Raw genomic sequence first — 25,583 nt, 5'->3', positions numbered from 1 at the left:
CACTCTCTGAAACTCTCTACCACTCTCTATCACTCTCTGACACTCTCTGACACTCTCTGGCACTCTCTATCTCTCTCTATCACTCTCTGACACTCTCAGACACTCTCTGACACTCTCTGAAACTCTCTATCACTCTCTGACAATCTCTGACACTCTATCTCACTCTCTGACACTCTCTGACAATCTCTGACACTCTCTGACACTGTCTGACACTCTCTGACAGTCTCTGACACTCTCTATCACTCTCTGACACTCTCAGACACTCTCTGACACTCTCTGAAACTCTCTATCACTCTCTGACACTCTCTGACACTCTCAGACACTCAATATCACTCTCTGACACTCTCTGACACTCTCTGACAGTCTCTGACACTCTCTATCACTCTCTGACACTCTCAGACACTCTCTGACACTCTCTGAAACTCTCTATCACTCTCAGAGCCTCTCTGACACTCTCTGAAACTCTCAATCACTCTCTATCACTCTCTATCACTCTCTATCACTCTCTGACACTCTCTGACACTCTCTATCACTCTCTATCACTCTCTGACACTCTCTGACACTCTCTATCACTCTCTATCACTCTCTATCACTCTCTATCACTCTCTGACACTCTCTGACACTGTCTATCACTCTTTATCACTCTCTATCACTCTCTATCACTCTCTATCACTCTCTGACACTCTCTGACACTCTCTGAAACTCTCTATCACTCTCTATCACTCTCTGACACTCTCTGACACTCACTGTCACTCTCTATCACTCTCTGACACTCTCTGACACTCTCTGACACTCTGTGACACTCTCTATCACTCTCTGACACTCTCTGACACTCTCTGACACTCTCTGACACTCTCTATCACTCTCTATCACTCTCTGACACTCTCTGACACTCTCAGACATTCTCAGAGACTCTCTGAAACTCTCTGACACTCTCTATCACTCTCTGACACTCTCTGACACTCTCTGACACTCTCTATCACTCTCTATCACTCTCTGACACTCTCTGACACTCTCTGACACTCTCTATCACTCTCTATCACTCTCTGACACTCTCTGACACTCTCAGACATTCTCAGAGACTCTCTGAAACTCTCTGACACTCTCTATCACTCTCTGACACTCTCTATCACTCTCTGACACTCTCTGACACTCTCTGACACTCTCTATCACTCTCTATCACTCTCTATCACTCTCTGACACTCTCAGACACTCTCTGACACTCTCTGACACTCTCTGAAACTCTCTACCACTCTCTATCACTCTCTGACACTCTCTGACACTCTCTGGCACTCTCTATCTCTCTCTATCACTCTCTGACACTCTCAGACACTCTCTGACACTCTCTGAAACTCTCTATCACTCTCTGACAATCTCTGACACTCTATCTCACTCTCTGACACTCTCTGACAATCTCTGACACTCTCTGACACTGTCTGACACTCTCTGACAGTCTCTGACACTCTCTATCACTCTCTGACACTCTCAGACACTCTCTGACACTCTCTGAAACTCTCTATCACTCTCTGACACTCTCTGACACTCTCAGACACTCAATATCACTCTCTGACACTCTCTGACACTCTCTGACACTCTCTGACAGTCTCTGACACTCTCTATCACTCTCTGACACTCTCAGACACTCTCTGACACTCTCTGAAACTCTCTATCACTCTCTGACACTCTCAGACACTCTTTCTCACTCTCTATCACTCTCTGACACTCTCAGACACTCACTATCACTCTCTGACACTCTCTGACAGTCTCTGACACTCTCTATCTCTCTCTGACACTCTCAGACACTCTCTGACACTCTCTGAAAATCTCTATCACTCTCTGACACTCTCTGACACTCTCTGACACTCTCTGACACTCTCTATCACTCTCTGACACTCTCAGACACTCTCTGACACTCTCTGAAAATCTCTATCACTCTCTGACACTCGCAGACAATCTCTGACACTCTCTGACACTCTCTATCACTCTCTGACACTCTCTTACACTATCTATCACTCTCTATCACTCTCTGACACTCTCAGACACTCACTATCACTCTCTGAAACTCTCTATCACTCTCTGACACTCTCTGAAACTCTCTATCACTCTCTATCACTCTCTATCACTCTCTGACAGTCTCAATCACTCTCTATCACTCTCTTACACTATCTATCACTCTCTATCACTCTCTGACACTCTCAGACACTCACTATCACTCTCTGAAACTCTCTATCACTCTCTGACACTCTCTGAAACTCTCTATCACTCTCTATCACTCTCTATCACTCTCTGACAGTCTCAATCACTCTCTATCACTCTCTGACTCTCTCTGACACTCTCTGAAAGTCTCTGACACTCTCTATCACTCTCTGACACTCTCAGACACTCTCTGACACTCTCTGAAACTCTCTATCACTCTCTGACACTCTCAGACACTCTCTGACACTCTCTATCATTCTATGACACTCTCTGACACTCTCTGTCACTCTCTATCACTCTCTGACACTCTCAGACACTCACTATCACTCTCTGACACTCACTATCACTCTCTGACACTCTCTGACAGTCTCTGACACTCTCTATCACTCTCTGACACTCTCTGAAACTCTCTATCACTCTCTGACACTCTCTGAAACTCTTTATCACTCTCTATCACTCTCTATCACTCTCTGACACTCTCTGACAGTCTCAATCACTCTTTATCACTCTCTGACAGTCTCAATCACTCTCTATCACTCTCTGACACTCTCTGACACTCTCTGACAGTCTCTGACACTCTCTATCACTCTCTGACACTCTCAGACACTCTCTGATACTCTCTGAAACTCTCTAACACTCTCAGACACTCTCTGACACTCTCTGACACTCTCTATCACTCTATGACACTCTCTGACACTCTCTATCACTCTCTGACACTCTCAGACACTCACTATCACTCTCTGACACTCTCTGACACTCTCTGACAGTCTCTGACACTCTCTATCAAACTCTGACACTCTCAGACACTCTCTGACACTCTCTGAAACTCTCTATCACTCTCTGACACACTCTGAAACTCTCTATCACTCTCTATCACTCTCTATCACTCTCTGACACTCTCTGACACACTCTATCACTCTATATCACTCTCTGACACTCTCAGACACTCTCTGAAACTCTCTAACACTCTCTGACACTCTCTATCACTCTCTGACACTCTCTGACACTCTCTATCACTCTCTGACAATCTCTGACACTCTCTATCACTCTCTGACACTCTCTGACACTCTCTGACAGTCTCTATCACTCTCTATCACTCTCTGACACTCTCATACACTCTCTGACACTCTCTGACACTCTCAGACACTCTCTGAAACTCTCTGACATTCTCTGACACTCTCTATCACTCTCTATCACTCTCTGACACTCTCTGACATTCTCTGACAGTCTCTATCACTCTCTATCACTCTTTGACAGTCTCAATCACTCTCTATCACTCTCTGACAGTCTCGATCACTCTCTATCACTCTCAGACACTCTCAGACACTCTCAGACACTCTCTGACGCTCTCTGACACTCTCTGACACTCTCTGACACTCTCTGACATTCTCTGACACTCTCTATCACTCTCTATCACTCTCTGACACTCTCTGACACACTCTGACACTCTCAGACACTCACTATCAATCTCTGACACTCTCATACACTCTCATACACTCTCTGACACTCTCTGACACTCTCAGACACTCACAGACACTCACAGACACTCTCTGAAACTCTCTATCACTCTCTATCACTCTCTGACACTCTCTGACACTCTCTGACACTCTCTGACACTCTCTGACACTCAGTATCACTCTCTATCACTCTCTGACACTCTCTGACACTCTCTGACACTCTCTGACACTCTCTGACACTCAGTATCACTCTCTGACTCTCTCTGACACTCTCTGACAGTCTCTATCACTCTCTATCACTCTCTGACAGTCTCAATCACTCTCTATCACTCTCTGACATTCTCAATCACTCTCTATCACTCTCTGACACTCTCTGACACTCTCAGACACTTTCTGACACTCTCTGACACTCTCTGACACTCTCTGACACTCTCTGACACTCTCTGACACTCTGACACTCTCTGAAACTCTCTGACACTCTCTGACACTCTCTGTCACTCTCTGTCACTCTCTGACACTCTCTGACACTCTCTATCACTCTCTGACACTCTCTGACACTCTCTGACACTCTCTGACACTCTCTGACATTCTCTGACATTCTCTGATATTCTCTGACACTCTCTGACACTCTCAGACACTCTCAGACACTCTCTGAAACTCTCTATCACTCTCTGACACTCTCAGACACTCTCTGACACTCTCTGACACTCTCTATCACTCTATGACACTCTCTGACACTCTCTATCACTCTCTATCACTCTCTATCACTCTCTATCACTCTCTATCACTCTCTGACACTCACAGACACTCACTATCACTCTCTGACACACTCTGACACTCTCTGACACTCTCTGACACTCACTATCACTCTCTGACACTCTCTGACATTCTCTGACACTCTCTGACACTCTCTATCACTCTCTATCACTCTCTGACACTCTCTGACACACTCTGACACTCTCAGATACTCACTATCACTCTCTGACAGTCTCTGACAGTCTCTGACAGTCTCTGACACTCTCTATCACTCTCTATCACTCTCAGACACTCTCTGACACTCTCTATCACTCTCTGACACTCTCTGAAACTCTCTATCACTCTCTATCACTCTTTGACACTCTCTGAAACTCTCTGAAACTCTCTATCACTCTCTGACACTCTCTGAAACTCTCTATCACTCTCTATCACTCTCTATCACTCTCTGACACTCTCTGACACTCTCTGACACTCTCTGACAATCTCTATCACTCTCAGACACTCTTTGACACTCTCAGATCCTCACTATCACACTCTGACACTCTCTGACAGTCTCTGACACTCTCTATCACTCTGTATCACTCTCTATCACTCTCTGACACTCTCTGACACACTCTGACACTCTCAGATACTCACTATCACTCTCTGACACTCTCTGACATTCTCTGACAGTCTCTGACACTCTCTATCACTCTCTGACACTCTCAGACACTCTCTGACACTCTCTGAAACTCTCTATCACTCTCTGACAATCTCTGAAACTCTCTATCACTCTCTATCACTCTCTATCACTCTCTGACACTCTCTGACAGTCTCTATCACTCTCTATCACTCTCTGACAGTCTCAATCACTATCTGACAGTCTCAATCACTCTCTTTCACTCTCTGACACTCTCAGACACTCTCAGACACTCTCTGACACTCTCTGACACTCTCTGACACTCTCTGACAGTCTCTGACACTCTCTATCACTCTCTGACACTCTCAGACACTCTCTGACACTCTCTGAAACTCTCTATCACTCTCTGACACTCTCTGAAACTCTCTATCACTCTCTATCACTCTCTATCACTCTCTGACACGCTCTGACACTCTCTGACAGTCTGAATCACTCTCTATCACTCTCTGACAGTCTCAATCACTCTCTATCACTCTCTGACACTCTCTGACACTCTCTGACACTCTCTGACAGTCTCTGACACTCTCTATCACTCTCTGACACTCTCAGACACTCTCTGACACTCTCTGAAACTCTCTATCACTCTCTGACACTCTCAGACACTCTCTGACACTCTCTGACACTCTCTATCACTCTATGGCACTCTCTGATACTCTCTGACACTCTCTATCACTCTCTGACACTCTCAGACACTCACTATCACTCTCTGACACTCTCTGACACTCTCTATCACTCTCTGACACTCTCTGAAACTCTCTATCACTCTCTATCACTCTCTATCACTCTCTGACACTCTCTGACACTCTCTATCACTCTCTATCACTCTCTGACACTCTCAGACACTCTCTGACACTCTCTGACACTCTCTATCACTCTCTGAAAATCTCTGACACTCTCTATCACTCTCTATCACTCTCTGACACTCTCTGACACTCTCTGACAGTCTCTATCACTCTCTAGGTATGTGCAACAGGGCAAGGTTTACAATTGGGGGAAGGGTAGATATGATGCTGTCAGGCAGGAACTGAGGAGCATAAGTTGGGAGCATATGCTGGCAGGGAAGGGCACGGTCGAAATGTGGAACTTTTTCAAGGAGCAGATAGTAGGGGCCATTGATAAGCATGTCCCTGTCAGACAGGGAAGGGATGGTCATGTGAGGGAACCGTGGTTGACAAGAGAGGTTGAGAGTCTTGTTAGGAAGAAGAAGGATGCGTATATAAAGTTGAGGAAAAAGGGCACAGGCATAGCTCTGGAGGGATACAAGATGGCCAGGAAGGATCTGAAGAAAGGGATTAGGAGAGCTAAGAGAGGGCATGAAAAATGCTTGGCGGGTAGGATAAAAGAAAACCCCAAGGCCTTTTACGCGTATGTCAGAAATATGAGGATGACTAGGGGGACCGTAGGTCCGGTCAAGGACAATAGCGGGAGACTGTGTGTTGAGCCGGAAGAGATAAGTGAGGTTTTGAATGAGTACTTCTCTTCGGTATTTACGAATGAGAAGGGGTGTATTACTGAAGAGGACGGTGGGAAGCAGACTGGTAAGCTCGAGGAAGTGCTCGTTAGGAGGGAAGATGTGTTGGGGTTTTTGAATAACTTGAAGATAGACAAGTCTCCCGGGCCTGACGGGGTATATCCAAGGATGTTATGGGAAGCAAGGGATGAAATTGCAGAGCCGCTGGCAATGATCTTTTCATCTTCTCTGCTGACGGGGGTGGTACCAGGTGATTGGAGGGTGGCAAATGTTGTGCCCCTGTTCAAGAAAGGGAATAGGAACAACCCTGGGAATTACAGGCCAGTTAGTCTTACTTCAGTGGTAGGCAAGTTGATGGAAAAGGTGCTGAGGGATAGGATTTCTGAGCATCTGGAAAGACACTGCTTGATTCGGGACAGTCAGCACGGTTTTGTGAGGGGTAGGTCTTGCCTCACAAGCCTGATTGAATTCTTTGAGCAGGTGACCAAGCAAGTGGATGAGGGTAAACCAGTGGATGTGGTGTACATGGATTTTAGTAAGGCATTTGATAAGGTCCCCCATGGTAGACTTATGGAGAAAGTCAGGAGGCATGGGATAGTGGGGAATGTGGCCAATTGGATTAAGAATTGGCTAACTGATAGAAGGCAGAGAGTGGTCTTAGATGGTAAATACTCAGCCTGGAGCCCAGTTACCAGTGGCGTGCCGCAGGGATCAGTTCTGGGTCCTCTCCTGTTTGTGATTTTTATTAACGACTTGGATGAGGAAGTCGAAGGGTGGGTCAGTAAATTTGCAGATGATACAAAGGTTGGTGGAGTTGTGGATACCGAGGAGGGCTATTGTCGTCTGCAAAGGGACTTGGATAGGTTGCAGTGCTGGGCTGAAAAGTGGCAGATGGAGTTTAACCCTGAAAAGTGTGAGGTCGTCCATTTTGGAAGGACAAACATGAATGCAAAATACTGGGTTAACGGTAGGGTTCTTGGGCATGTGGAGGAGCAGAGAGACCTTGGGGTCTATGTGCATAGATCATTGAAAGTTGCAACTCAAGTGGATAGGGCTGTGAAGAAGGCATATGGGGTGTTAGCGTTCATTAGCAGAGGGATTGAATTTAAGAGCCGTGAGGTGATGATGCAGCTGTACAGGACCTTGGTAAGGCCTCATTTGGAGTACTGTGTGCAGTTCTGGTCGCCTCATTTTAGGAAGGATGTGGAAGCCTTGGAGAGGGTGCAGAGGAGATTTACCAGGATGTTGCCTGGAATGGAGAATAAGTCTTACGAGGAAAGGCTGAACATTCTAGGCCTCTTCTCATTAGAAAGGAGAAGGATGAGGGGTGACATGATAGAGGTTTATAAGATGATCAGGGGAATAGATAGGGTAGACAGTCAGAAACTTTTTCCCCGGGTGGAGCAAAGCGTTACAAGGGGTCATAAATTTAAGGTGAAGGGTGGGAGATATAAGGGGGATGTCAGGGGAAGGTTCTTTACCCAGAGAGTGGTCGAGGCATGGAATGCCTTGCCCGGGGAAGTTGTTGAGTCAGAAACTTTAGGGACTTTCAAAAGGCTTTTGGATAGGTATATGGATAAAGGAGAATGATGGGGTATAGATTAAATTGTCCTTGACAGAGGACAAAGGATCGGCACAACATCGTGGGCCGAAGGGCCTGTTCTGTGCTGTATTTTTCTATGTTCTATGTTCTATGTTCTATCACTCTCTGACAGTCTCAATCACTCTCAATACTCTCTTACAGTCTCAATCACTCTCTATCACCCTCTGACACTCTCTGACACTCTCTGACACTCTCATACACTCTCTGACACTCTCTGACACTCTCAGACACTCTCTGAAACTCTCTGACATTCTCTGACACTCTCTATCACTCTCTATCACTCTCTGACACTCTCTGACATTCCCTGACAGTCTCTATCACTCTCTGACACTCTCTGACACTCTCAATCACTCTCTATCACTCTCTGACAGTCTCGATCACTCTCTATCACTCTCTATCACTCTCTATCACTCTCTGACACTCTCTGACACTCTCTGACAGTCTCTATCACTCTCTATCACTCTCTGACAGTCTCAATCACTCTCTATCACTCTCTGACAGTCTCAATCACTCTCTTTCACTCTCTGACACTCTCAGACACTCACTATCACTCTCTGACACTCTCAGACACTCTCTGACACTCTCTGACACTCTCTGACAGTCTCTATCACTCTCTGACACTCACAGACACTCTCTGACACTCTCTGAAACTCTCTATCACTCTCTGACACTCTCTGAAACTCTCTATCACTCTCTATCACTCTCTATCACTCTCTGACACTCTCTGACAGTCTCTATCTGACACTCTCAGACACTCTCTGACACTCTCTGACACTCTCAGACACTCACTATCAATCTCTGATACTCTCTGACACTCTCTGACACTCTCTATCACTCTCTATCACTCTCTATCACTCTCTATCACCCTCTGACACTCTCTGACACTCTCAGACACTCTCTGACACTCCCTGAAACTATCTATCGCTCTCTATCACTCTCTGACACTCTCTGATACTCTCTGACACTCTCTGACCCTCTCTATCACTCTCTGACACTCTCTGACACTCTCTGACACTCTCAGACACTCTCTGACACTCTCTGAAACTCTCTATCACTCTCTATCACTCTCTGACACTCTCTGACACTCTCTATCACTCACTATCACTCTCTGACACTCTCTGACACTCTCAGACACTCTCTGAAAATCTCTATCACTCTCTATCACTCTCTGACACTCTCTGACACTCTCTGACACTCACTATCACTCTCTGACACTCTCTGACACTCTCTGACAGTCTCTATCACTCTCTAACACTCTCTGACACTCTCTGACTCTCTCAGACACTCTCTGACACTCTCTGACACTCTCTGAAACTCTCTATCACTCTCTATCACTCTCTGACACTCTCTGACACTCTCTGACACTCTTTATCACTCACTATCACTCTCTGACACTCTCTGACATTCTCTGACACTCTCTGAAACTCTCTGAAACTCTCTATCACTCTCTGACACTCTCTGACACTCTTTGACACTCTCTATCACTCTCTAACACTCTCTGACACTCTCTGACACTCTCAGACACTCTCTGACACTCTCTATCACTCTCTGGCACTCTCTGACACTCTCTGACACTCTCTGACAGTCTCTATCACTCTCTATCACTCTCTGACACTCTCAGACACTCTCTGACACTCTCTGACACTCTCTGAAACTCTCTATCACTCTCTATCACTCTCTGACACTCTCTGACACTCTCAGACACTCACTATCACTCTCTGACACTCTCTGACACTCTCAGACACTCACTATCAATCTCTGATACTCTCTGACACTCTCTGACACTCTCTATCACTCTCTATCACCCTCTGACACTCTCTGACACTCTCTGACACTCTCTGACACTCTCTATCACTCACTATCACTCTCTGACACTCTCAGACAGTCTCTATCACTCTCTATCACTCTCTGACACTCTCTGACACTCTCTGACACTCTCTGACACTCTCTATCACTCTCTATCACTCTCTATCACCCTCTGACACTCTCTGACACTCTCAGACACTATCTGACACTCCCTGAAACTCTCTATCACTCTCTCACTCTCTGACACTCTCTGAAACTCTCTGACACTCTCTGAAACTCTCTATCACTCTCTATCACTCTCTGACACTCTCTGACACTCTCTGACACTCTCTATCACTCACTATCACTCACTATCACTCTCTGACACTCTCTGACACTCTCAGACAGTCTCTATCACTCTCTATCACTCTCTGACACTCTCTGACACTCTCTGACACTCTCTGAAACTCTCTATCACTCTCGATCACTCTCTGACACTCTCTGACACTCTCTGACACTCTCTATCACTCACTATCACTCACTATCACTCTCTGACACTCTCTGACACTCTCAGACAGTCTCTATCACTCTCTATCACTCTCTGACACTCTCTGACACTCTCTGACACTCTCTGAAACTCTCTATCACTCTCGATCACTCTCTGACACTCTCTGACACTCTCTGACACTCTCTATCACTCACTATCACTCTCTGACACTCTCTGACACTCTCTGACACTCTCAGACACTCTCTGAAACTCTCTGAAACTCTCTATCACTCTCTATCACTCTCTGACAATCTCTGACACTCTCTGACACTCTCTGTCACTCACTATCACTCTCTGACACTCTCTGACACTCTCTGACACTCAGTATCACTCTCTGACACTCTCTGACACTCTCAGACACTCACTATCAATCTCTGATACTCTCTGACACTCTCTGACACTCTCTATCACTCTCTATCACCCTCTGACACTCTCTGACACTCTCTGACACTCTCTATCACTCTCTATCACTCTCTGACACTCTCTGACACTCTCAGACACTCTCTGACACTCTCTATCACTCTCTGGCACTCTCTGACACTCTCTGACACACTCTGACACTCTCTGAAACTCTCTATCACTCTCTATCACTCTCTATCACTCTCTGACACTCTCTGACACTCTCTGACACTCTCTGACTCTCACTATCACTCTCTGACACTCTCTGACAGTCTCTATCACTCTCTATCACTCTCTGACACACTCTGACTCTCTCAGACACTCTCTGACACTCTCTGACACTCTATGAAACTCTCTATCACTCTCTTTCACCCTCTGACACTCTCTGACACTCTCTATCACTCACCATCACTCTCTGACACTCTCTGATACTCTCTGACACTCTCTGAAACTCAGTGAAACTCTCTATCACTCTCTGACACTCTCTGACACTCTCTGACACTCTCTGACACTCTCTATCACTCTCTATCACTCTCTGACACTCTCTGACACTCTCTATCACTCTCTATCACTCTCTGACACTCTCTGACACTCTCTGACACTCTCTGACACTCTCAGACACTCTCTGACACTCTCTATCACTCTCTGGCACTCTCTGACACTCTCTGACACTCTCTGACACTCTCTGACTCTCACTATCACTCTCTGACACTCTCTGACACTCTCTATCACTCTCTATCACTCTCTGACACTCTCTGACACTCTCTGACACTCTCTGACACTCTCTATCACTCTCTATCACTCTCTATCACCCTCTGACACTCTCTGACACTCTCAGACACTATCTGACACTCCCTGAAACTCTCTATCACTCTCTCACTCTCTGACACTCTCTGAAACTCTCTGACACTCTCTGAAACTCTCTATCACTCTCTATCAATCTCTGACACTCTCTGACACTCTCTGACACTCTCTATCACTCACTATCACTCACTATCACTCTCTGACACTCTCTGACACTCTCAGACAGTCTCTATCACTCTCTATCACTCTCTGACACTCTCTGACACTCTCTGACACTCTCTGAAACTCTCTATCACTCTCGATCACTCTCTGACACTCTCTGACACTCTCTGACACTCTCTATCACTCACTATCACTCACTATCACTCTCTGACACTCTCTGACACTCTCAGACAGTCTCTATCACTCTCTATCACTCTCTGACACTCTCTGACACTCTCTGAAACTCTCTATCACTCTCGATCACTCTCTGACACTCTCTGACACTCTCTGACACTCTCTATCACTCACTATCACTCTCTGACACTCTCTGACACTCTCTGACACTCTCAGACACTCTCTGAAACTCTCTGAAACTCTCTATCACTCTCTATCACTCTCTGACAATCTCTGACACTCTCTGACACTCTCTGTCACTCACTATCACTCTCTGACACTCTCTGACACTCTCTGACACTCAGTATCACTCTCTGACACTCTCTGACACTCTCAGACACTCACTATCAATCTCTGATACTCTCTGACACTCTCTGACACTCTCTATCACTCTCTATCACCCTCTGACACTCTCTGACACTCTCTGACACTCTCTATCACTCTCTATCACTCTCTGACACTCTCTGACACTCTCAGACACTCTCTGACACTCTCTATCACTCTCTGGCACTCTCTGACACTCTCTGACACACTCTGACACTCTCTGAAACTCTCTATCACTCTCTATCACTCTCTATCACTCTCTGACACTCTCTGACACTCTCTGACTCTCTCTGACTCTCACTATCACTCTCTGACACTCTCTGACAGTCTCTATCACTCACTATCACTCTCTGACACACTCTGACTCTCTCAGACACTCTCTGAGACTCTCTGACACTCTATGAAACTCTCTATCACTCTCTTTCACCCTCTGACACTCTCTGACACTCTCTATCACTCACCATCACTCTCTGACACTCTCTGATACTCTCTGACACTCTCTGAAACTCAGTGAAACTCTCTATCACTCTCTGACACTCTCTGACACTCTCTGACACTCTCTGACACTCTCTATCACTCTCTATCACTCTCTGACACTCTCTGACACTCTCTATCACTCTCTATCACTCTCTGACACTCTCTGACACTCTCAGACACTCTCTGACACTCTCTATCACTCTCTGGCACTCTCTGACACTCTCTGACACTCTCTGACACTCTCTGACTCTCACTATCACTCTCTGACACTCTCTGACACTCTCTATCACTCTCTATCACTCTCTGACACACTCTGACTCTCTCAGACACTCTCTGACACTCTCTGACACTCTATGAAACTCTCTATCACTCTCTTTCACCCTCTGACACTCTCTGACACTCTCTATCACTCACCATCACTCTCTGACACTCTCTGACATTCTCAGACACTCTCTGAAACTCTCTGAAACTCTCTATCACTCTCTGACACTCTCTGACATTCTCAGACACTCTCTGAAACTCTCTGAAACTCTCTATCACTCTCTGACACTCTCTGACACTCTCTGACACTCTCTATCACTCTCTATCACTCTCTGACACTCTCTGACACTCTCAGACACTCTCTGACACTCTCTATCACTCTCTGGCACTCTCTGACACTCTCTGACACTCTCTGACAGTCTCTATCACTCTCTATCACTCTCTGACACTCTCAGACACTCTCTGACACTCTCTGACACTCTCTATCACTCTCTGACACTCTCTGACACTCTCTGACACTCTCTGACACTCTCAGACACTCACTATCAATCTCTGATACTCTCTGACACTCTCTGACACTCTCTATCACTCTCTATCACTCTCTATCACCCTCTGACACTCTCTGACACTCTCAGACACTCTCTGACACTCCCTGAAACTCTCTATCACTCTCTATCACTCTCTGACACTCTCTGACACTCTCTGACACTCTCTATCACTCACTATCACTCTCTGACACTCTCTGACACTCTCAGACACTCTCTGAAACTCTCTGACACTCTCTATCACTCTCTATCACTCTCTGACACTCTCTGACACTCTCAAACACTCTCTGACACTCTCTATCACTCTCTGGCACTCTCTGACACTCTCTGACACTCTCTGACACTCTCTGACACTCTCTGAAACTCTCTATCACTCTCTATCACTCTCTATCACTCTCTGACACTCTCTGACACTCTCTGACACTCACTATCACTCTCTGACACTCTCTGACACTCTCTGACACTCTCTATCACTCTCTAACACTCTCTGACACTCTCTGACTCTCTCAGACACTCTCTGACACTCTCTGACACTCTCTGAAACTCTCTATCACTCTCTATCACTCTCTGACACTCTCTGACACTCTCTGACACTCTCTATCACTCACTATCACTCTCTGACATTCTCTGACACTCTCTGAAACTCTCTGAAACTCTCTATCACTCTCTATCACTCTCTGACACTCTCTGACACTCTCTGAAACTCTCTATCACTCTCTATCACTCTCTGACACTCTCTGACACTCTCTGACACTCTCTGACACTCTCTGACACTCACTATCACTCTCTGACACTCTCTATCACTCTCTATCACCCTCTGACACTCTCTGACACTCTCAGACAGTCTCTATCACTCTCTATCAATCTCTGACACTCTTACACTCTCTGACACTCTCAGACACTCTCTGACACTCTCTGACACTCTCTGAAACTCTCTATCACTCTCTGACACTCTCTGACACTCTCTGAAACTCTCTATCACTCTCTATCACTCTCTGACACTCTCTGACACTCTCTGACACTCTCTGACACACTCTATCACTCACTATCACTCTCTGACACTCTCTGACACTCTCAGACAGTCTCTATCACTCTCTATCACTCTCTGACACTCACAGACACTCTCTGACACTCTCTGAAACTCTCTATCACTCTCGATCACTCTCTGACACTCTCTGACACTCTCTATCACTCACTATCACTCTCTGAAACTCTCTGACACACTCAGACACTCTCTGAAACTCTCTGAAACTCTCTATCACTCTCTATCACTCTCTGACAATCTCTGACACTCTCTGACACTCAGTATCACTCTCTGACACTCTCTGACACTCTCAGACACTCACTATCAATCTCTGATACTCTCTGACACTCTCTGACACTCTCTATCACTCTCTATCACCCTCTGACACTCTCTGACACTCTCAGACACTCAGTATCACTCTCTGACACTCTCTGACACTCTCAGACACTCACTATCAATCTCTGATACTCTCTGACACTCTCTGACACTCTCAAACACTCTCTGACACTCCCTGAAACTCTCTATCACTCTCTATCACTCTCTGACACTCTCTGAAACTCTCTGAAACACTCTATCACTCTCTATCACTCTCTGACACTCTCTGACACTCTCTATCACTCACTATCACTCTCTGACACTCTCTGTCACTCTCAGACAGTCTCTATCACTCTCTATCACTCTCTGACACTCTCTGACACTCTCTGACACTCTGACACTCTCAGACACTGTCTGACACTCTCTGAAACTCTCTATCACTCTCTATCACTCTCTGACACTCTCTGACACTCTCTGACACTCTCTATCACTCACTATCACTCTCTGACACTCTCTGACACTCTCAGACACTCTCTGAACCTCTCTGAAACTCTCTATCTCTCTCTAACAATCTCTGACACTCTCTGACACTCTCTGACACTCTCTATAACTCTCTATCGCTCTCTGACACTCTCTGACACTCTCTGACGCTCTCTATCACTCTCTGGCACTCTCCGACACTCTCTGACACTCTCTGACACTCACTATCACTCTCTGACACTCTCTGACATTCTCTGACACTCTCTGAAACTCTCTGAAACTCTCTATCACTCTCTGACACTCTCTGACACTCTCTGACACTCTCTGACACTCTCTATCACTCTCTATCACTCTCTGACACTCTCTGACACTCTCTATCACTCTCTGGCACTCTCTGACACTCTCTGACACTCTCTGACAGTCTCTATCATTCTCTATCACTCTCTGACACTCTCTGACACTCTCAGACACTCTCTGACACTCTCTGACACTCTCTGAAACTCTCTATCACTCTCTATCACTCTCTGACACTCTCTGACACTCTCTGACACTCTCAGACACTCACTATCAGTCTCTGACACTCTCTGACACTCTCAGACACTCACTATCAATCTCTGATACTCTCTGACACTCTCTGACACTCTCTATCACTCTCTATCACCCTCTGACACTCTCTGACACTCTCAGACACTCTCTGACACTCCCTGAAACTCTCTATCACTCTCTATCACTCTCTGACACTCTCTGAAACTCTCTGACACTCTCTGACCCTCTCTATCACTCTCTGACACTCTCTGACACGCTCAGACAGTCTCTATCACTCTCTATCACTCTCTGACACTCTGACACTCTGACACTCTCTGACACTCTCAGACACTCTCAGACACTCTCTGACACTCTCTGAAACTCTCTATCACTCTCTGACACTCTCTGACACTCTCTGACACTCTCTATCACTCACTATCACTCTCTGAAACTCTCTGACACACTCAGACACTCTCTGAAACTCTCTGAAACTCTCTATCACTCTCTATCACTCTCTGACAATCTCTGACACTCTCTGACACTCTCTGACACTCTCTGACACTCTCAGACACTCAGTATCACTCTCTGACACTCTCTGACACTCTCAGACACTCTCTATCACTCTCTATCACCCTCTGACACTCTCTGACACTCTCAAACACTCTCTGACACTCCCTGAAACTCTCTATCACTCTCTATCACTCTCTGACACTCTCTGAAACTCTCTGACACCCTCTGACCCTCTCTATCACTCTCTGACACTCTCTGACACTCTCTGAAACACTCTATCACTCTCTATCACTCTCTGACACTCTCTATCACTCACTATCACTCTCTGACACTCTCTGACACTCTCTGACACTCTCAGACAGTCTCTATCACTCTCTGACACTCTCTGACACTCTCTGACACTCTCTGACACTCTCTGGCACTCTCTGACACTCTCAGACACTCTCTGACACTCTCTATCACTCACTATGACTCTCTGACACTCTCTGACACTCTCAGACACTCTCTGAACCTCTCTGAAACTCTCTATCTCTCTCTATCACTCTCTGACAATCTCTGACACTCTCTGACACTCTCTGACACTCTCTATAACTCTCTATCGCTCTCTGACACTCTCTGACACTCTCAGACACTCTCTGACACTCTCTATCGCTCTCTGGCACTCTCTGACACTCTCTGACACTCTCTGACACTCTCTGAAACTCTCTATCACTCTCTTTCACTCTCTGACACTCTCTGACACTCTCTGACACTCACTATCACTCTCTGACACTCTCTGACACTCTCTGACAGTCTCTATCACTCTCTATCACTCTCTGACACTCTCTGACTCTCTCTGACTCTCTCCGACACTCTCTGACTCTCTCTGACACTCTATGAAACTCTCTATCACTCTCTATCACCCTCTGACACTCTCTGACACTCTCTGACACTCTCTATCACTCACCATCACTCTCTGACACTCTCTGACATTTTCAGACACTCTCTGAAACTCTCTGAAACTCTCTGACACTCTCTGACACTCTCTGACACTCTCAATCACTCTCTGGCACTCTCTGACACTCTCTGACTCTCTCTGACAGTCTCTATCACTCTCTATCACTCTCTGACACTCTCTGACACTCTCTGACACTCTCTGACACTCTCAGACACTCTCTGAAACTCTCTGACACTCCCTATCACTCTCTATCACTCTCTGACACTCTCTGACAATCTCTGACAGTCTCTATCACTCTCTATCACTCTCTGACACTCTCTGACACTCTCAGACACTCTCTGACACTCTCTGAAACTCTCTATCACTCTCTATCACTCTCTGACACTCTCTGACACTCTCTGACACTCTCAGACACTCACTATCACTCTCTGACACTCTCTGACACTCTCTGACAGTCTCTATCACTCTCTATCACTCTCTGACACTCTCTGACACTCTCTGACACTCTCTGACAGTCTCTATCACTCTCTATCACTCTCTGACACTCTCTGACACTCTCAGACACTCTCTGACACTCTCAGACACTCTCTGACACTCTCTGACACTCTCAGACACTCTCTGACACTCTCTGACACTCTCTGAAACACTCTATCACTCTCTATCACTCTCTGACACTCTCTGACACTCTCTGACAGTCTCTATCACTCTCTATCACTCTCTGACACTCTCTGACACTCTCTGAAACACTCTATCACTCTCTAACACTCTCTGACACTCTCAGACACTCACTATCACTCTCTGACACTCTCTGACACTCTCTGACAGTCTCTATCACTCTCTATCACCCTCTGACACTCTCTGACACTCTCTGACACTCTCTGACACTCTCTGACACTCTCTGACACTCACTATCACTCTCTGACACTCTCTGACACTCTCTGACAGTCTCTATCACTCTCTATCACTCTCTGACACTCTCTGACACTCTCAGACACTCTCTGACACTCTCTGACACTCTCTATCACTTTCTGACAGTCTCTGACACTCTCAGACACTCTCTGACACTCTCTGACACTCTCTGAAACTCTCTATCACTCTCTAACACTCTCTGCACTCTCTGACACTCACGATCACTCTCTGACACTCTCTGACACTCTCTGACACTCTCTGACACTCTCTATCACTCTCTATCACTCTCTGACACTCTCTGACACTCTCTGACACTCTCTGACACTCTCTGACAGTCTCTATCACTCTCTATCACTCTCTATCACTCTCTGACACTCTCTGACACTCTCTGACACTCTCAGACACTCTCTGACACTCTCTGACACTCTCTGACACTCTCTGACACTCTCTGACACTCTCTATCACTCTCTGACACTCTCTGACACTCACTATCACTCTCTGACACTCTCTGACACTCTCTATCACTCTCTATCACTCTCTGACACTCTCTGACACTCTCTGACACTCTCTGACAGTCTCTATCACTCTCTATCACTCTCTGACACTCTCTGACACTCTCTGACACTCTCAGACACTCTCTGACACTCTCTGACACTCTCTATCACTCTCTATCACTCTCTATCACTCTCTGACACTCTCTATCACTCTCTGACACTCTCTGACACTCTCTGACACTCTCTGACACTCACTATCACTCTCTGACACTCTCTGACACTCTCTGACAGTCTCTATCACTCTCTATCCCTCTCTATCACTCTCTGACACTCTCTGACACTCTCAGACACTCTCTGACACTCTCTGACACTCTCTGACACTCTCTGACACTCTCTATCACTCTCTGACACTCTCTGAAACTCTCTATCACTCTCTATCACTCTCTGACACTCTCTGACACTCTCAGACACTCACTGTCACTCTCTGACACTCTCTGACACTCTCTGACACTCTCTGACAGTCTCTATCACTCTCTATCACTCTCTGACACTCTCTGACACTCTCTGACACTCTCTGACACTCTCTGACACTCTCTGACACTCTCTGACAGTCTCTATCACTCTCTATCACTCTCTGACACTCTCTGACACTCTCTGACAGTCTCTATCACTCTCTATCACTCTCTATCACTCTCTGACACTCTCTGACACTCTCTGACACTCTCAGACACTCTCTGACACTCTCTGACACTCTCTGACACTCTCAGACACTCTCTGACACTCTCTATCACTCTCTGACACTCTCTGACACTCTCTGACACTCACTATCACTCTCTGACACTCTCTGACACTCTCTGACAGTCTCTATCACTCTCTATCACTCTCTGACACTCTCTGACACTCTCTGACACTCTCTGACACTCTCTGAAACTCTCTATCTCTCTCTATCACTCTCTGACACTCTCTGACACTCTCTGACACTCTCTGACAGTCTCTATCACTCTCTATCACTCTCTGACACTCTCTGACAGTCTCTATCACTCTCTATCACTCTCTATCACTCTCTGACACTCTCTGACACTCTCTGACACTCTCTGACAGTCTCTATCACTCTCTAACACTCTCTGACACTCTCAGACACTCTCTGACACTCTCTGACACTCTCAGACACTCTCTGACGCTCTCTATCACTCTCTGACACTCTCTGACACTCACTGTCACTCTCTGACACTCTCTGACACTCTCTGACACTCTCTGACAGTCTCTAACACTCTCTATCACTCTCTATCACTCTCTGACACTCTCTGACACTCTCTGACACTCTCTGACACTCTCTGACAGTCTCTATCACTCTCTATCACTCTCTGACACTCTCAGACACTCTCTGACACTCTCTGACACTCTCTGAAACTCTCTATCACTCTCTATCACTCTCTGACACTCTCTGACACTCTCTGACACTCTCTGACAGTCTCTATCACTCTCTATCACTCTCTGACACTCTCTGACACTCTCTGACACTCTCAGACACTCTCAGACACTCTCTGACACTCTCTGACACTCTCTGACACTCTCAGACACTCTCTGACACTCTCCATCACTCTCTGACACTCTCTGACACTCACTATCACTCTCTGACACTCTCTGACACTCTCTGACAGTCTCTATCACTCTCTGACACTCTCTGACACTCTCTGAATCTCTCTGACACTCTCTGACACTCTCTGACACTCTCTGACAGTCTCTATCACTCTCTATCACTCTCTGACACTCTCAGACACTCTCTGACACTCTCTGAAACTCTCTATCTCTCTCTATCACTCTCTATCACTCTCTGACACTCTCTGACACTCTCAGACACTCTCTGACACTCTCTTACACTCTCAGACACTCTCTGACACTCTCTGACACTCTCTATCACTCTCTGACACTCTCTGACACTCTCTGACACTCTCTGACACTCTCAGACACTCACTATCACTATCTGACACTCTCTATCACTCTTTATCACTCTCTGACACTCACTATCACTCTCTGACACTCTCTGACACTCTCTGACAGTCTCTATCACTCTCTATCAATCTCTGACACTCTCTGACACTCTCTGACACTCTCTGACAGTCTCTATCACTCTCTATCACTCTCTGACACTCTCTGACACTCTCTGACACTCTCAGACACTCACTATCACTATCTGACACTCTCTATCACTCTTTATCACTCTCTGACACACTCTGACACTCTCTGACACTCTCTGAAATTCTCTATCACTCTCTATCACTCTCTGCCACTCTCTGACACTCTCTGACTGTCTCTATCACTCTCTATCACTCGCTGACACACTCTGACACTCTCTGACACTCTCTGAAATTCTCTATCACTCTCTATCACTCTCTGCCACTCTCTGACACTCTCTGACTGTCTCTATCACTCTCTATCAATCTCTGACACTCTCTGACACTCTCCAACACTCTCAGACACTCTCTGACACTCTCTGACACTCTCTGAAACTCTCTATCACTCTCTATCGCTCTCTGACACTCTCTGACACACTCTGACACTCTCTGACACTCTCTGACACTCTCTATCACTCACTATCACTCTCTGACACTCTCTGACACTCTCAGACACTCTCTGACACTCTCTGACAGTCTCTTTCACTCTCTATCACTCTCTGACACTCTCTGACACTCTCTGACACTCTCTGACAGTCTCTATCACTCTCTATCACTCTCTATCACTCTCTATCACTCTCTGACACTCTCTGACACTCTCAGACACTCTCAGACACTCTCTGACACTCTCTGACACTCTCTGACACTCTCTGACACTCTCTATCACTCTCTGACACTCTCTGACACTCACTATCACTCTCTGACACTCTCTGACACTCTCTTTCACTCTCTATCACTCTCTGACACTCTCTGACACTCTCTGACACTCTCTGACAGTCTCTATCACTCTCTATCACTCTCTGACACTCTCTGACACTCTCTGACACTCTCTGACACTCTCTGACACTCTCTATCACTCTCTATCACTCTCTGACACTCTCTGACACTCTCTGACACTCTCTGACACTCTCTGACACTCTCAGACACTCTCTATCACTCTCTATCACTCTCTGACACTCTCTGACACTCTCTGACACTCTCAGACACTCTCTGACACTCTCTGACACTCTCAGACACTCTCTGACACTCTCTGACACTCTCTATCACTCTCTGACACTCTCTGACACTCACTATCACTCTCTGACACTCTCTGACACTCTCTGACAGTCTCTATCACTCTCTATCAATCTCTGACACTCTCTGACACTCTCTGACACTCTCTGACAGTCTCTATCACTCTCTATCACTCTCTGACACTCTCTGACACTCTCTGACACTCTCTGAAACTCTCTATCACTCTCTATCACTCTCTGACACTCTCTGACACTCTCAGACACTCACTATCACTATCTGACACTCTCTGACACTCTCTGAGACTCTCTGACACTCTCTATCACTCTTTATCACTCTCTGACACACTCTGACACTCTCTGACACTCTCTGAAATTCTCTATCACTCTCTATCACTCTCTGCCACTCTCTGACACTCTCTGACTGTCTCTATCACTCTCTATCACTCTCTATCACTCTCTGACACTCTCTGACACTCTCTGACACTCTCAGACACTCTCTGACACTCTCTGACACTCTCTGAAACTCTCTATCACTCTCTATCGCTCTCTGACACTCTCTGACACACTCTGACACACTCTGACACTCTCTGACACTCTCTGCCACTCTCTATCACTCACTATCACTCTCTGACACTCACTATCACTATCTGACACTCTCTGACACTCTCTGAGACTCTCTGACACTCTCTATCACTCTTTATCACTCTCTGACACACTCTGACACTCTCTGACACTCTCTGAAATTCTCTATCACTCTCTATCACTCTCTGCCACTCTCTGACACTCTCTGACTGTCTCTATCACTCTCTATCACTCTCTATCACTCTCTGACACTCTCTGACACTCTCTGACACTCTCAGACACTCTCTGACACTCTCTGACACTCTCTGAAACTCTCTATCACTCTCTATCGCTCTCTGACACTCTCTGACACACTCTGACACACTCTGACACTCTCTGACACTCTCTGCCACTCTCTATCACTCACTATCACTCTCTGACACTCTCAGACACTCTCAGACACTCTCTGAAACTCTCTGAAACTCTCTATCACTCTCTATCACTCTCTGACACTCTCTGACACTCTCTGACACTCTCTATCACTCTCTATCACTCTCTGACACTCTCTGACACTCTCTGACAGTCTCTATCACTCTCTATCACTCTCTATCACTCTCTGACACTCTCTGACACTCTCAGACACTCTCTGACACTCTCTGAAACTCTCTATCACTCTCTTTCGCTCTCTGACACTCTCTGACACACTCTGACACTCTCTGACACTCTCTGACACTCTCTGACACTCTCTATCACTCACTATCACTCTCTGACTCTCTCTGACACTCTCAGACACTCTCAGACACTCTCTGAAACTCTCTGAAACTCTCTATCACTCTCTATCACTCTCTGACACTCTCTGACACTCTCTGACACTCTCTGATACTCTCGGTCACTCTCTATCACTCTCTGACACTCTCTGACACTCTCTGAAACTCTCTATCACTCTCTATCACTCTCTGACACTCTCTGACACTCTCTGACACTCTCTATCACTCTCTGACACTCTCTGACACTCTCTGACACTCTCAGACACTCTGTGACACTCTCTGACACTCTCAGACACTCTCTATCACTCTCTGACACTCTCAGACACTCTCTGAAACTCTCTCTCACTCTCTATCACTCTCTGACACTCTCTGCCACTCTCTATCACACTCTGACACTCTCAGACACTCTCTGACACTCTCAGACACTCTCAGACACTCTCTGAAACTCTCTATCACTCTCTGAAACTCTCTGACACTCTCTGACACTCTCTGAAACTCTCTATCACTCTCTATCACTCTCTGACACTCTCTGACACTCTCTGACACTCTCTATCACTCTCTGACACTCTCAGACACTCTCAGACACTCTCTGACACTCTCAGACACTCTCTGACACTCTCTATCACTCTCTATCACTCTCTGACACTCTCTATCACTCTCTATCACTCTCTGACACTCTCTGACACTCTCTGACACTCTCTATCACTCTCTATCACTCTCTGACACTCTCATACACTCACTATAACTCTCTGACACTCTCTGACACTCTCTGACAGTCTCTATCACTCTCTATCACTCTCTGACACTCTCAGACACTCTCAGACACACTCTGACACTCTCTGACACTCTCTGACACTCTCTGACAGTCTCTATCACTCTCTATCACTCTCTATCACTCTCTGACACTCTTTGACACTCTCTGAAACTCTCTATCACTCTCTGACACTCTCTGACACTCTCTGACACTCTCAGACACTCTCTGAAACACTCTGAAACTCTCTATCACTCTCTATCACTCTCTGACACTCTCTGACACTCTCTGACAGTCTCTGACACTCTCTATCACTCTCTGACACTCTCTGACACGCTCTGACACACTCAGACACTCTCTGACACTCTCTGACACTCTCTATCACTCTCTGACACTCTCAGACACTCTCAGACACTCTCTGACACTCTCTGACACTCTCTGACACTCTCTGACACTCGCTATCACTCGCTATCACTCTCTATCACTCTCTATCACTCTCTGACACTCTCTGACACTCTCTGACACTCTCTGACACTCTCTGACACTCCCTGAAACTCTCTATCACTCTCTATCACTCTCTGACACTCTCTGACACTCTCTGAAACTCTCTATCACTCTCTATCACTCTCTGACACTCTCAGACACTCACTATCACTCTCTGACACTCTCTGACACTCTCTGACAGTCTCTATCACTCTCTATCACTCTCTGACACTCTCAGACACTCTCAGACACTCTCAGACACTCACTATCACTCTCTGACACTCTCTGACACTCTCTGACTGTCTCTATCACTCTCTATCACTCTCTATCACTCTCTGACACTCTCAGACACTCTCAGACACTCTCAGACACTCTCAGACACTCTCTGAAACTCTCTATCACTCTCTATCACTCTCTGACACTCTCTGACACTCTCTGACAGTCTCTATCACTCTCTATCACTCTCTGACACTCTCAGACACTCTCAGACACTCTCAGACACACTCTGACACTCTCTGACACTCTCTGACACTCTCTGACAGTCTCTATCACTCTCTATCACTCTCTATCACTCTCTGACACTCTCAGACACTCTCTATCACTCTCTATCACTCTCTGACACTCTCAGACACTCTCAGACACGCTCTGACACTCTCTGACACTCCCTGAAACTCTCTATCACTCTATATCACTCCCTGACACTCTCAGACACTCTCAGACACTCTCTGACACTCTCTGACACTCACTGACACTCTCTGAAACACTCTCTGACACTCTCTGACAGTCTCTATCACTCTCTATCACTCTCAGACAGTCTCAGACACACTCTGACACTCTCTGACACTCTCTGAAACTCTCTATCACTCTCTGACACTCTCTGACACTCTCTGACACTCTCTATCACTCTCTATCACTCTCTGACACTCTCTGACACTCTCTGACACTCTCAGACACTCTCAGA

This window comes from Heterodontus francisci, chromosome 8 (assembly GCF_036365525.1).
Source record: "Heterodontus francisci isolate sHetFra1 chromosome 8, sHetFra1.hap1, whole genome shotgun sequence".
Taxonomy (NCBI): Eukaryota; Metazoa; Chordata; class Chondrichthyes; order Heterodontiformes; family Heterodontidae; genus Heterodontus; species Heterodontus francisci.
This window is presented reverse-complemented; position numbering follows the sequence as displayed.